This window comes from Musca autumnalis, unplaced genomic scaffold, assembly GCF_047663935.1.
Source record: "Musca autumnalis isolate F117 unplaced genomic scaffold, ASM4766393v1 scaffold_1, whole genome shotgun sequence".
Taxonomy (NCBI): domain Eukaryota; kingdom Metazoa; phylum Arthropoda; class Insecta; order Diptera; family Muscidae; genus Musca; species Musca autumnalis.
The window spans coordinates 105,399,061-105,413,881 of record NW_027411644.1 but is presented as its reverse complement, the minus strand read 5'-3'; positions in this window follow the sequence as shown (position 1 = coordinate 105,413,881).

Sequence of the window (14,821 nt, the reverse complement as noted above, 5' to 3'; positions counted from 1 at the left end):
TACATGAATATGAAATCAAAACTAATATTGGTCCATTCTTACAGTGTTTTTACGGTGTCTAACTTGACCCCCTTTTAAAATGTGATAACAGATTTTTAGCACGGTTGCAGTTGACCAATCGAACTAACACTTTGCACATTTTTCAGATTTAGATGAAAATACATGAATATGAAACCAAAACCAATATAGGTCCATTTTTTCCTATAGCCTCCATATAACGGTACCACCCGACTTCTGATATTTTGAGGATTTTGTCTTTATTTTTAGCCCGAATTTGCTGTAACTTGGCATTTGGAGTTCTCAATAGTCCAGGAACTTCACCACTAAAAATTATGGACGTAGGTCAAGGTTTAATATAGCATCCATATAACTGTACCACCCAATTTCAAGCATTTTAATCTACATTTTCTGCTCAAATGGACTGTAATTCGGCATTTGGGGATCTCAGTGGTCAAAAAATGTATTTACTAAAAAGTTAAAAATAAAAAATAATTTAAAAAAAAATTAAGTTTCAGTGTTTTATTTAGAAATGCACTTAAAACTAAAAAATAATTTGTCGCTTAGCCTCAATAAATATATTCTTTCTCATAATAGAATCTCTCAAATAAAACGCTTGCCGTTTAATTTTGCCACCATTAATAATTTAAATGCAAGCGTTTTATTTGAGAGATTCTATCATGAGAAAGAATATATTTATTGAGGCTAAGCGACAAATTATTTTTTAGTTTTAAGTGCATTTCTAAATAAAACACTGAAACTTAATTTTTTTTTAAATTATTTTTTATTGAAAAAATATAATAACTTTTAGGCTACATACAGCAACACTACATATATACAACACTTTTTGGTGAAAGATTCTTCAAAAGACTACAAAACGAGATATATAAACATATCTCAGAATATTCGACGAATGTCAACTAAAATGATGTAACAAATAACAATTTAAAATGTGCTATTCAAATAAAAGGGAGAGTATACATACGTACCCAAAATGGACAAAAATCTGTCCATTACGAAATAATGACAATAATATATTACGTGTCGCAATCATACATACATACATATATTCCCACAACAAGGGAGCATTCGCAGTAATAAAAATAAATTCCGCGGAAAACTGGTGCCTAGCGGAAGTGGTGTAGGGTATCACATGATCGTCCCCGTCCGACTATAGCCACCTCAAACTTATTTTTATTATATATTAATATGAAGATGACTGGGGATTACAAACTATGATTATGGACAGTAGCGGCGAATTTACAATAAAATATAAATAAATACAACAATAAATCAATTAATTGATTTCAACCCTTTTAATAAGTAAAGATATGAATAACCAACACCCACCATATATGGACGTTTTGCTTGAGAAAATATCTTTAAGGTTGCTATTTCAACATTTATAAAGCATATGTCAATTGCAGGAATGCTGTTTTACACTTGAATGAACTTCAAAGCAGGCAATTAAACATTAAATCAATTTATGTCATTTACCGCATATCATTCAGTTGAAAAATTATGGGGCAATAATAAATTTAACATACAGTTAGTCAACTAAATAATTGCAAAAACAAAATTATTAGAAAATTTTAAAAAGAACATCATTTTATTGGTATAAATAAATATAATTATTAATATTTTTGTTAACAATACAATTCTTACACCTGTTTATTAATATAATAAAATAAAAAGTAGCTAAATTTCACTAAACATTTTCTTAAAATTAACAAAAATGAGTACAACTCATTATTTGCACTGTCAACTAAAGAATTGCAAAATTCACAACTTTTCAGTTTTTCACGGTATTTTTCGAAAAGTTGGTTTTAATATTTCCTATGCCCACATTTGGCATCAAAAACAGCTTGTAAACGTATCTGAATTTAATAAATAAGTTACGGAATGTCATATTCCAATGGTATTTTTTAGCCATTCTTCTTTATTGCATTTTATTTAGTACCCCAGGTTAGTGGGCGACCTATTCCCGACTTTTTTCTTTAGGTGTACCCATGAATTGTCGATGTTGGGTTAATATATAGGCTTCGGACTCGGGTGTCAATGACTTTGGTGCAGTTGTATAACAACCAAGTCCTACATAAATACGATTTATGAGGAAGGGTCGTTGTCTTGGTAGTATTCATATTGCATTTTTTTGCATTTTCAGGGTCAACAGGTCCAAATTTCTTGACGTTTTTTGGATAAATAATGTTTAAAAGACGTAAATAAACGTACTCTGTCATTATTTCCTTCAAAATCTTGATGTCACCAACGTCACTGCTTGGTATACAACCCAATACCATAATAGACAGTTTTCCGAACTTTGCGGTATGTATTAAATTCTTGTTTTCCATGGCTATAAAGGGGTTTCGCAGTACTTTTTCAGGCCCATCGTGATAGTACAACATAAATTTAGTCTTATCAGAAAATATAACGTCATCCCAATACTTAAGATGGCATGAAAAGTTGTCTGTAACAAGTCTGAATAGTTTCTATATGTTGTGCTGGGAGGGCAATAGTTTTTACCTAGTCACTCATGATGAAGGCTTGTTATTATGTAGCACTTTTCTGACTTTTCCACGTGAAACACTTACTCCGAATTCTATTTTGATTAGAAAAAGCAATTATCTGGTGCTGCTTTGGGGTCTTTCGTCAATTTCTTTAATCAGTCTCCTGCCAATTCGTGGATTTACTACTTTTGGCCTACAATGTGACGTCTTTAGTTTGAACCTGCCTTCTCTCTCGGTGCGGTATATAATGCTGCATATATTTATCAGCTTATGAGAGCTGATTTTAGCTATTTCTCTTGCGGATTTACCATTATTATAATTGGAATAGACCAAATGAAGCATATTTTTCGAAATCCGTTTACCTGACTTTCACTTTTTCTGAATATACCGCCTATGTTACACACAGAACAATTAATTTATGATCAAAAATTATGGGTTTACATGTCCACATACCATAAAATCATAAAAATACTTAATCGAAAAAAAATCGCTGGGAAAATCCCACGATTTTATTGCACATTCATTCAGTTTGCAATTATTTAGTTGACACCACAAAAACCAGGTTCCTATACTTTTTGCCCGTTGTTTTTGTAATTTACGACCGATGTCTGCATTTTTTGGCTGGATGTTGTCATTAACAGGTAAATCAACAGATATGTACAAAAAACCCAACATTATTGAAAGAATTTGTTGTAGTAATTTCTAATTAAAAATCAAAATGTTTAACAATTCATCGTTTGCAATAATATAGTTGACTAACTGTATATTCTTAAAAATGGAATTGTATATACAAAGTATTTCCATAAATGAGTTTGTTTTTATCTTTTGTTTGAATTTTGCTCTACAATATACATACACAAAATACTAAATTTGTTCTAAAATTTGTATTTTTATACCCTACACCACACCGAGATAACGCGATTTTGAGATGTGTATCCGCCCGTCCATTAAAAATTGTAATCACGCTACACTAATCTTCACGAAATTTTGTATGGAGGTCGGGTTCAGACCAGAATAGACCCCTATAGTTTTTATCCAATATTGTAGGGGCTCTGTAGGTCGCGATTGTAGTCTGACCGGCGTGAAATTGTATTTAAGGTTTGGGTTTACGTCAAAGAAGTAGTTTGCAATTTAACGTGATGAACAAATAATATTTAGCGGGTTAGATGGAGCAGAACTTTCGTGTGAAAATTGTGAACATTTTAATTATAATGACTATAACTTTACTCCTGGAAGATATGTTCCACACACGTAAGTTATATTCAGAAGAGGAACTCTTGACCAATTATGTTAATGTAAATGGTCAGATAACCGAGTTGTAGCCTAATATATACAGAGATCCCACAGCTTTAATTGTGCGAAGTGTAAACTTAATCAAAGTAGATGTCGCAGTTATAGTTCAATACTGACAACTTTTTGCATGAGGTAAGAGATTTGGGCAAGGAAAATGCCAATAACTTTGGATATTGATCGGACAGTATTTAGTTGGTGAAATTGACCATAATTTGTGGTCTTAAAAATATCTAAATATAATTTTTGGTGCATATTTATACCCTACACCACAATGTGGAAAGGGTATTATAAGTTTGCACGCAGAGAAAAAATATTTTTTAACAGGTGGTGGGCAAAATTTTATTTTGGTTGGCACCATATAATTTTTTTGCGCACATATTATTGTTACAGCGATAATGTATATTGCCAATTTTGATTCTGTTCACCATATAAAACAACATCAAATCACAAAATCTCGATATATGGTAATATCTTCATAATTATCTGATGGTCAATCCAACCACCTTTCTAACGATGTAAAGAAGGTTGTCGTAGGTGATCAAACACCGAATATATCGCAATAGTCGCTAATGAAACCCAACAGTTAAATTTTGAGATTTTAATTACAATGACGACCTTTGGAAAGCAAAAGATGGCTATGAAAGCAGAAAACCCCATCTTTACAATAATGCAAAGTAGGTTGGTGTGGGTGGCCAAATAACGGAGATATGGCAATAGTAGTACATCCCATTTTTCCACTTTTTTAATCGCGCTACAGGTCGCAATTTTGGTCGGATCGTCATGAAATTTTGAGGTTAATGGGTGTCCCATAGAGGAAGAAGTCATTGTGGTGATGCTCGAATAATAGTCATGGGTTGGAATGACCAAAGAAATTATGTGGAGAACATTCAACGTTTTATTCATATGCGAATATCTCCGCTTCTAGTAGGCGTATTCCAAAGGGAAATCCCATCAATGGATGAGGAAAAATCATCTTTCTTATGATGCAAAATAGGTTAGCGCACATCCCGCATTTATGCTAACGAGAGTATATGGCGAATAACAAAATTCCTTTACAATTCCATTTGAAAAAAATTAAAAATTTTTTTTGCGAGCACATCTACGATTTTTGGTATAGAGGTAGAGGAAAAAAATACGGTTTCAAATCTACTCGCGTTCACGAAATTGGCCAATGCGCGCAAAAGTTATAGCGGTTTTTATTCTCATATAAAGAAAAAAATATTTAAAAATATCTTTTTTGTTGTTATGAGAAAATGTATGCATAAATCGTTAACAGCATTCCATATCTATTCGTGGATGTTTAAAAAGTTATTAAATTTATTATTATTTTCGCGGAAAATCAACAAATAATAACAAAATTTTGAAGTAAATCCAAATTATCCTTTCCCAGAATCCGTACAAACCCTCAAAAAATAAATTAAAAAATATATGCGGAATCTAGACAATGCGTAGAAAAATATGATACCAAATTTATGGAGATTGGGTACATAAATTGCATATTATAGCAACAACAAAAGAGAAAAACTTATTGTTGGAAAATATTGCTGCAAATATTTTTTTGGTTTGATTCTAAAAATTCGAAAAAAAATATTTGGGAGTTTCCCAACTATTTTGCTAAAATTCCATAGAATAATGAATGTATACTGTTAAAACTTCATCAAAAAATATGGTTTACAACAAACCCGTTCGTGGGTATTGATTTGGTTACGAAGTTTTTCGGCAAATCACACACACGCGACCCGAACGCAAAGTAAGAGAGCAAATGTTTTGATTTTTTTACTTCAGTCTTGTACTGAATTTCATGCAAGCAGGTTGATGCCGCTTTATTTGTTTATTTTTGCAGTTGTACAGCAAATATGTGGAGGGAAGAATTTGAAAATGATTTTTGTTTTGTATTAATATTTTTAATGACGCAGAATGCCTTGTCTGCAATGCAACAATAAAAAATGTATGTATGCTTAGAAAGTCTTAAAAAATCATTTTTATATACAATTTGTTTTTTCTCTCAAAAAAATTAACAAATGAAGAAAAATACTTTTCAAATTATGAAGTTATTTATATTTAATTTAAGTCATACAAAGCGAACGCGCCAACAATATATTTTTCATTTCACACTCAATATGAAAATCATCACCCTGTTCTGTCAGTGTAATTTTACCCACACATAAACAATTTAAGCGCTCGCTCTTCTTGGTCGGCTATGGTTTACAATCGCGAGAGTTTAACTGATTACTGTGATAACTTATATGTGTAGGAAATTAAGAGTAATATTGAAATTACAATCATTCAATTAATATTAAAATTGAAAAGCCCGTTATTCGCGAGTTAGTTAAAGTCGGTTGATGCGCATTCGTTTTTGGATACAGCGAATCAATCTCTTTCAAAATTTATGCATATTTCGATGTTTCACTCAGGGGCCATTGTGTGCCGCCAGTTGCATCATACACTGCAAAAAACCTTAAAGTTGGTAAAAGTCGCGCAATGTGCATACGATTTTGATGCGCATCCGGTTTCATCAGCGCCTATCAAAAATACGTCAAAATATAACAATTTTAATTAGATTCTTCAAGAACCGCGGATGTGCCTCCATATTCAATTTTTTGTGAAAGACCCATATTACTCGCGTATCTCTTTTCTTTTATGACACGCGTTTTCGCAAATATTATAATCGCAAGTAAAGGATTCCATTTATGTAAAAAAATTTAAAGAAAATCGCGGTTTAGTACGCGGATTTGTCAAAATATATTTTTGCTGATTTTCCGATTTTCAAGATATCTATATCCGCTGTTTTAGTAGATGGACTCTATCGCGGAAGGCTTCATTAGAACCGTCGCGTAAAAAAACTAAATTCACGCGGGTTTCAAAGGAAATGGAATGACAGTTGTAAATTTTACACGCAAAAAATAGGTTTTGTAAGAAAATTCACGCATCAAATTTTGGCCTTTCGACTCCAATTACTAGGATGCTGTAAGGAGCACACTCATGAGATATGCATCAAACGACGTAAAATCACGAGTTCTATAATCGTGTTAAGAGTTTGGAATATTATCTTCTTGCGCGTCCGGATTATTAAAAAAATTCAAAAAACCCCGAAATTCCGGCTTCAAAATGTCAGCATCAATTTTAGGTGGATGCAGTGGATATATCGAAAAATCATACACTACAATCTTGTTGCCCATGGAGTATTCTTTGATTCTTTCTTTGGGGATATGTCTATAAAATGTAAGGTTAAACCAAAAATCGTATGGGAACATAAAAAAACTTGTTGGCTTCAACCCATTTTTACTAATTTTTCTACATTGATGAAAACACAGCTTCCACGAAAATTAATTTTAATGGTCGACATTATGGGATCCCTCCTAAAACACTTCATTTTAAAGAATTGTAGTCATACTTTATAGAATATATTAACAGTTCGCGAATTCTGATAGGGTGAAACTCGGATTCATCGATTGCAAAACATTTTTGTTATTCGCCATATACACTTTCATACGGGCAAAATGTGCCTCATCGTAATAATGGTTTTAGACCCCAAGTATGTTTGGACGAACTGTGTTTCAGACAATTTGGAGTCGATTTAGCAATGTCCGTCCGTCTGTCTGTCTGTCCGTCTGTCTGCCTGTCTGGCTGGCTGGTGCGCACGATAACTCTCGAACGGATGAACCGATATTGTCCAAAATTTGTCTTTCGCAATATTTTGTCCAAACTTGGTTTAAGTTCGAAGATGGGTTATATCGGTCCACTCCTTCCGGTACCTCCCCCACAAAAGTTCGAAAACGTTCGGAAAATTTGTGTGCACGATAACTCTTGAAGGGAGTAACCGATTTAGTACATACTTTGTACATCGTGAAAATTCTGCCAGATTTAAATGAGGTTCCAATATGGACTCAATCGATCCACTCCTTCGGGTACCTCCCACACAAAATTTCGGAAAAGTTCAGTTTAGGACCTGTTCTCGAATCGCTTTGATTTTTGTTGTAACAACTTGTATTCACTGTCCGCCATAAGACGGTACAAGTTTCATCAGGGGCAAGTCCATACTTCATGAGCAAATAGCCTGAAAGGTGCAAAAAACCCTCTGACACCGTGTGTAGTGGTTGGAGCGCAAGATAAATCTCGAATGGATCTGCAAATTCGGTCCAAAATTTGGCCTTCGTAATATTTTGTCCAAACATAGTTTAAGTTCGAAGATAAGCCATATCGGTCCACTCCTTCAGTTACCTCCCCAACAAAAGTTCAAAAATGTTCGGAAAAATTGTGCGCACGATAACTCAGTTTCAAATATGGACTATATTTGTCTACTCCATCTGGTATCTCCCACACAAAATTTCGGAGAAGTTCACTTTAAGACCTGCTCTCGAATCACTTTGATTTTTGTTGAAGCGATTTGAATTCGCTACCTCCATTACGACGGTAAAAGTTATTTCGGGGGCAAGTCCATATTTCTTGGGAAAACAACCCGAAAGGTGTAAAAAACCTTATGCCACGATAACTTTCGAACTGTTCAACCAATTTGGTCCAACATGTGGTCTTTGTAATATTTTATCCAAACTCAGTTTCATGGGGCAATACCGGACGACAACTTCCTGTACTTCTCCCCCAATAAAATATCACTAAAATGCTAGGACGATATCACTTGAATTGGTTAACCAATTTGGTCCAAACTTTGGTTCTTCTAATATTTTGTCAAAATTTAGTTTAACTTCTACAATGGCCCATATCGGTCCTCCCTAAGGGTACCTCCCCCACAAAGTTCAACATTTGTGTCTAAGTGTAGTTAATTCGAAATCCACATTTTTGTCGGCAAGTTCAAATGTTCAAAAAGCGCCACAAAATTCTGAACAGACCCTAAATACAGTCGATCTGTCAGTAGATGAAAGTTTCACTTCACATTGGCTGAGGGTATATCTCTGTCGGCAAAGCCGACTGACACTTTTTTACTAGTTTTATTTGAATTGTCAATGTAAGGAGATAAGATTTCCTTTACATTGTTGCAAAATAGGTTGCCGTAGGTGGTCAAAAAAACGAAGATATCGTAAAAGTCGCCAATGCGTCCTATTTTTCCATTTTTTTGTATTCACGCTACAGTTTTGATAGGATCGTCACGAAAGTTTGGTGATTAATAGGGCTCACAGAATGGAAGCAACTTATTGAGTTTTGTGATGATCGGATAATATTCAAGAGTCGGAATCGGCAAAAAAACTTATGTGGACAAAAATTTAAAATTTTCTTCTTATGCTAATATCTCCGCTTTTAGTGGTCGTATTCCAAAAAGGAAGGCCCACCAATGGGTGCTTTCCTTTTCCTTGGCGCACATCCTACTTTCTCATTTCTTTTTTTTTTTTTTTTTTGAATTGTACAGACGAGTACCTCAGCTTTGGTTAGATGTGTTTCAAAAATGAAGACATTCTGAGCTTTAAAATGTTCCCAATTGAGTTACCAAAATTGGTGAAATGTTGTGATGTTGAAAAAGATGCTGGGATAACTCAATTTCCAATTTATGGAATTTTATTTCCATGTCAGATATTTCTGCTTCTGTTGGACATATTCCAAGAAGAGAGCTTGATAATGAAACTAGTACATCAGTGTTTTAAATTAGTACAAAATGTGGCATTTATGGCAAAATATCAGAGCTATTACAAAAGGCGCTAAGCTATCCAAATTTTGATATTTTGAAGTTTTTACTTTAATGACAAATATCTCTGCTTCAATTTGGTGTATTAAAGACATGTCAAATGCTAATCAAGAATACCAGCAAAGCTTTTAATCAGTACCAAGTAGATGTCGGCAGTAGTCAAATATAAAATTTGGTTAAAGACAGATAGGTGTATTTTTTTAGTACCCCCCTAAAAGAAATGTTTACGAGTAAAAAGCTTATGCACAGGGGTAGTCGTGTAGCGTATCACATAGTCGGCCCCGTTTCGACTATAGCCTTTGCTCACTGGTTTTTCATTTTGTCAATGACCCCACATTTAATAATAGAAATCGTATTCAAGTGATCGAAATAACAAGCAAAAGAATGTATGTATAACATGTGGTATACCAAAATTTATATATCGACGAGATTGTAATCAAACGAAATGTTGTATAGAGGTCGCCTTCAGACCAGAATAGAGCCCTATAGTTATTGGTGATGATCGCAAAATATTTAGTTGGTGTAATGGACCAAAAACAAAATTGTTGACCGATTGTGTAGCTGATCTGTAGGTCGTAGTTATAATCTGATCGGCGATAAATTTTAGGTAGTGTATGGGTTTACGCCAAAGAAGAATCTTGCAATTTAACACGATGAACAGTTAATATTTAGCGAGTTAAATGGACCAAAACTTTTGTGTGAAAATTACTAAAATTTTTAGTGTTATGACTACATCTTCATTCCTGAAAAATGTGTTTAAGCCACGTAATTTCATTTAGAAAAGGAACTCTTGGCCTTTAAGCTGATGCAAATTATGTTGATGTACGTGGACAGATAACAGAGTTACAGTTCGTATGTACAATCCCTCAGTTTTAATTGTGTGTAGTGTAACCATTATCACGCTACAGGTCACAGTTATATATATATATATATATATATATATATATATATATATATATATATGGGTGCCAACGTGGTGCAATGGTATGCACACCCGCCTTGCACGGTGAAGGTCGTGGGTTCGATTCCCCGGCCAGTCAAACATCAAAATTTTCAACGTTGGCAAAATACCCCTCAGTAATGTTGGCGACATTTCCTGAGTATTTCAGCCATGTAAAACTTCTCTATAAGTGGTGTCTTAGGACACGCCGTTCGGACTCGGCGATAAACTGTAGGTCCCATATCACTGAGCTAATATTTTTTAATTTTTTTAATTTCTCAAAAATTATTTCCTATTGCGCGAATGAATAAACTGAAACTGCAAATAACTAACCACAAACCACTTTGAAAAAATTTTGATTTTTTATACCCTCCACCATAATATGGAGAGTATAATTAAATTTGTCATTCCGTTTGTAACATATCGTAATATTCATCAGATACCCTATCTATATATATAAAATTGAAATTTGTTTGTCTGTTTGTTTGTTTGTGCCTTATAGACTCGAAAACCGCTGAACAGATCTTACTGAAATGTTTAGGGTACATTGCTACATGGCCTGGAATGAAAATAGGCTATATCATTTTTTGAAATTTCGCGTTGATCTGGAGATATAGCATCAAAACCGGAGGTACCTCCAAAAAATTTAGATTTGGTATGCAAATATCTTTAGAACTGTTACAGATACATTCTCCAAATTTTGTATGCGTGACGGAGTTTGATGTAGAAATAAATTTACCAAATTATATTCAAATCGGTTCAGATTTGGATATAGCTCCCACATACATATATTTTCGGCCGATTTCCTTATTTTATGTACCAAACATGCTATTTATGTCCAATTTCGATGAAATTTGGAATGTATGACGGAACTTAGTCTGGAAATAAAAGTACCAATTTATATCAAAATCGGTTCAGATTTGGATATAGCTCCCATACACATATATTTTCGGCCGACTTCCTTATTTTATGCACCAAACACGCTATATATGTCCAATTACGCTGAAATTTTGAATTTCTCACGCAATTTGTTTTAGAAATAAATGTGCCAGCTTATATTGAGATTGATTCAGATTTGGATATAGCTCCCATACACATATATTTTCGGCCGATTTCCTTATTTTATGCACCAAACACGCTATATATGTCCAATTTCGCTGAAATTTGGAGGGTCTGATGAAATTTGTTCTAGAAATAAACGTGCTAAATTATATAGATATCGGTTCAGATTTGAATATAGTCCCCATATATATTTTCGCCGATTTCCTGTATTTTATGCACCAAGCACGCTATATATGTCCAATTTCGCTGAAATTTGGAATGTGTAACGGAATTTGGTCTAGACATAAATGTGCCGAATTTTATCGAAATCGGTTCAGATTTGGATATAGCTCCCATATATATTTTCGGCCGATTTTCCGCATTTGATGCACCAAACACGCTATATACAGCTGTGTTCAAAATAATAGGAGTGCTCATTCACACCAAGGGAATGGTCGAATAAACATGGTTAAACTTACCCATTTTGGTTAATTTGAATTTGTTTAACATTGTTGACATCCCAACAGTTAATTCATCAGCAGAAATGTGATAATCTGTTTTAAATTATTTACTGTTTATACCAACATTATAAATCGCCTTCAAATTTGTTGTTCAAAAAAATAGGAGTACGGAAGAAAAAGGACAATAAAAATATTTTTAGTTGAGTTTAAGATCAAAAGTGTCTATATTTTAGTTGACAGTAGTGAATCCAATAGATTTTATGAGATTTGATGGCTGTTGGAAAACAAAAGTTCTTTGGGAGGTAGCCTAAAAACAGGTGATTGTCCTTGCAGCGATTTTTTCCATAAATTGAGCACTTATTGGGTAACTCAATGGATTTTGTAGACAGAACTTTAGTGATTAGAGTTTTTTATGATCTGAATGTTATCTCGAACAATATATAATGATCGGTATCCCAGAAATTTGTGTATTTTGATCCTTGAGCCAAGTTAAAGCCGGTTTCCGTTACCTCTTTACGTAAGGATCGGTTAAAAAAAGCGTATCTATAAGGCATTAATTTCTCAATCAAGTGATGTTTTGAGGTCCTTAGCATCTATACTGCACGCAGAATTCATTATATGGTTCATTTTTGAATAATTGGATGATTGGCACATATGAGACATTTTTCAAAACGCTTTGTTGAGAAGGAAACTTTAAAGACAAACTTTTGAAGTTGGCCTAAGATTATTTTTATTAGGTTTTGCATCGTATAATAAACAGTTTTCTAATGAAAATAACCTAAATGAAGTATTTTTGAGTGAAAAACGTAAGTTTATATTGAAAAATATATTACCGCGTATACCAACCTTAGTGCAATCCCAGCCTGCCTATCACTAAATGGTGCAAAGTACATTTCAACCGTTCACGTTTTAAACATTTTTTGAATAGAAGCGAAACTGATTACATATACAAGGTTTGCATCCTAAGGACTTTTAAATATTATTTGGTTAGGGGAATAAATTCCTTATAGATAGGATTTTTGGACGATCCTTGCCTTAAGGGCTAATGTAAACTGTCTTTAAACTTGGCTCAAGGATCAAAATACACAAATTTATGGGATACCAATCATTATATATTGTTAGAGATAACATCCACAGCATCAAAAATATCTAATCGTTAAAGCTTTTGTCTACAAAATCCATTGAGTTACCCAATAAGTGCTCAATTTATGGAAACAATTTCTGCAAGGACAATCGCCTGTTTCTTGGCTACCTCCAAAGGACTTTTGTTTTCAAACAGCAATAAAATCTCATAAAATCTATTGGATTTACTACTGTTAACTAAAATATTGACAATTTTGATCCTAAACTCAACTAAAGCTATTTTTATCGTCCTTTTTCTTTCACACTCCTATTTTTTTGAACAAAAACTTTAAACACGATTTATAATGTTGGTGTAAACAGTAAATAATTTAAAACAGATTGCCACATTTCTGCTGATGACTTAACTGTTGGGATGTCAATAATGTTAAACAAATTCAAAATAAACCAAAATGGGTAAGTTTAACCATATTTTTTGACAATTTTCTTTTTTTGTATGGGCGCTCCTATTATTTTGAACGCAACTGTACGTCCAATTTCGCTGAAATTTGGAATGTGTAACGGAATTTGATCTAGGCATAAATGTGCCGAATTATATCGAAAACGGTTCAGATTTGGATATAGCTCCAATATATATTTTCGGCCGATTTTCCACATTTTATGCACCAAACACGCTGTATATGTTCAATTTCGCGGAAATTTGGAGGGTCTGACGGAATTTGTTCCAGAAATAAATGTGCTAACTTATATAGAGATCGGTTCAGATTTGAATATAGCTCCCATATATATTTTCGGCCGATTTTCTGTAGTTTATGCACCAAGCACGCTATATATGTCCAATTTCGCTGAAATTTGAAATGTGTAACGGAATTTGGTCTAGACATAAATGTGCCGAATTTTATCGAAATCGGTTCAGATTTGGATATAGCTCCTGTATATATTTTCGACCGATTTCCTGTATTTTATGAACTAAACTCGCTATTTATGTCCAATTTCTGTGAAATTTGGAATGCGTAACGGGATTTGGTCTAGACATAAAAGTGCCAAATCATATCGAAATCGGTTCAGATTTGGATATTGCTCCTATCTATATTTTAGGCCGATTTTCTGTATTTGATGCTCTAAACACGCTATATGTGTCCAATGTCGCTGAAATTTAGGATGTCTGACGGAATTTGTTCTAAATATAAATGTGCCAAATTCTATCGGGACCGGTTCAGACACACTACATATGTCCAATTTCACTGAAATTTGGAAAGCGTGACGCAATTCCATCTAGAAATAAATGGGACAAATTATACCGAAATCGGTTCAGATTAGAATATAGCTCCCATGTATATTTTCGGCTGATTTTCCGTATTTTATGCACAAAATGTGAATGTAAGAATGGATTTGGTCTAAAAATAAATATGACAAATTATATCGAGGGCGGTTCATATAGGAAATAGCTAGCCATATATATTTTCGGTCGATTTAATGTTTTTGTTACGTTTGTTCAATTTCAATGAAATTTTGAAGACTTAGCAGTCAGTAAAAGTCATCATTATTTACAGAAGTACTTATAGTTGGGAAGGAATTGACCAAATCTGTTAAGTATCATATCTTTAAGAGACTTCTTATATATCTAAATCATTAGGAATACTTATAGGCGGAAAGGCTTTCGAAGGAGTGTTACCTCCTGAAACTTAAAAAAATACCATAGTAGCTCCATAACAACCCTGAATAGGTATATAACTCCTTCATATCTCCTATATTTATTCGTTAAAATATTAAAAACGATAATATAATTATGGCATTCCATTATATTTTATCGTAGTCGGGGCAGCAAAGCGCGCCGGGTTCAGCTAGTAAAGTATATATCACAAAT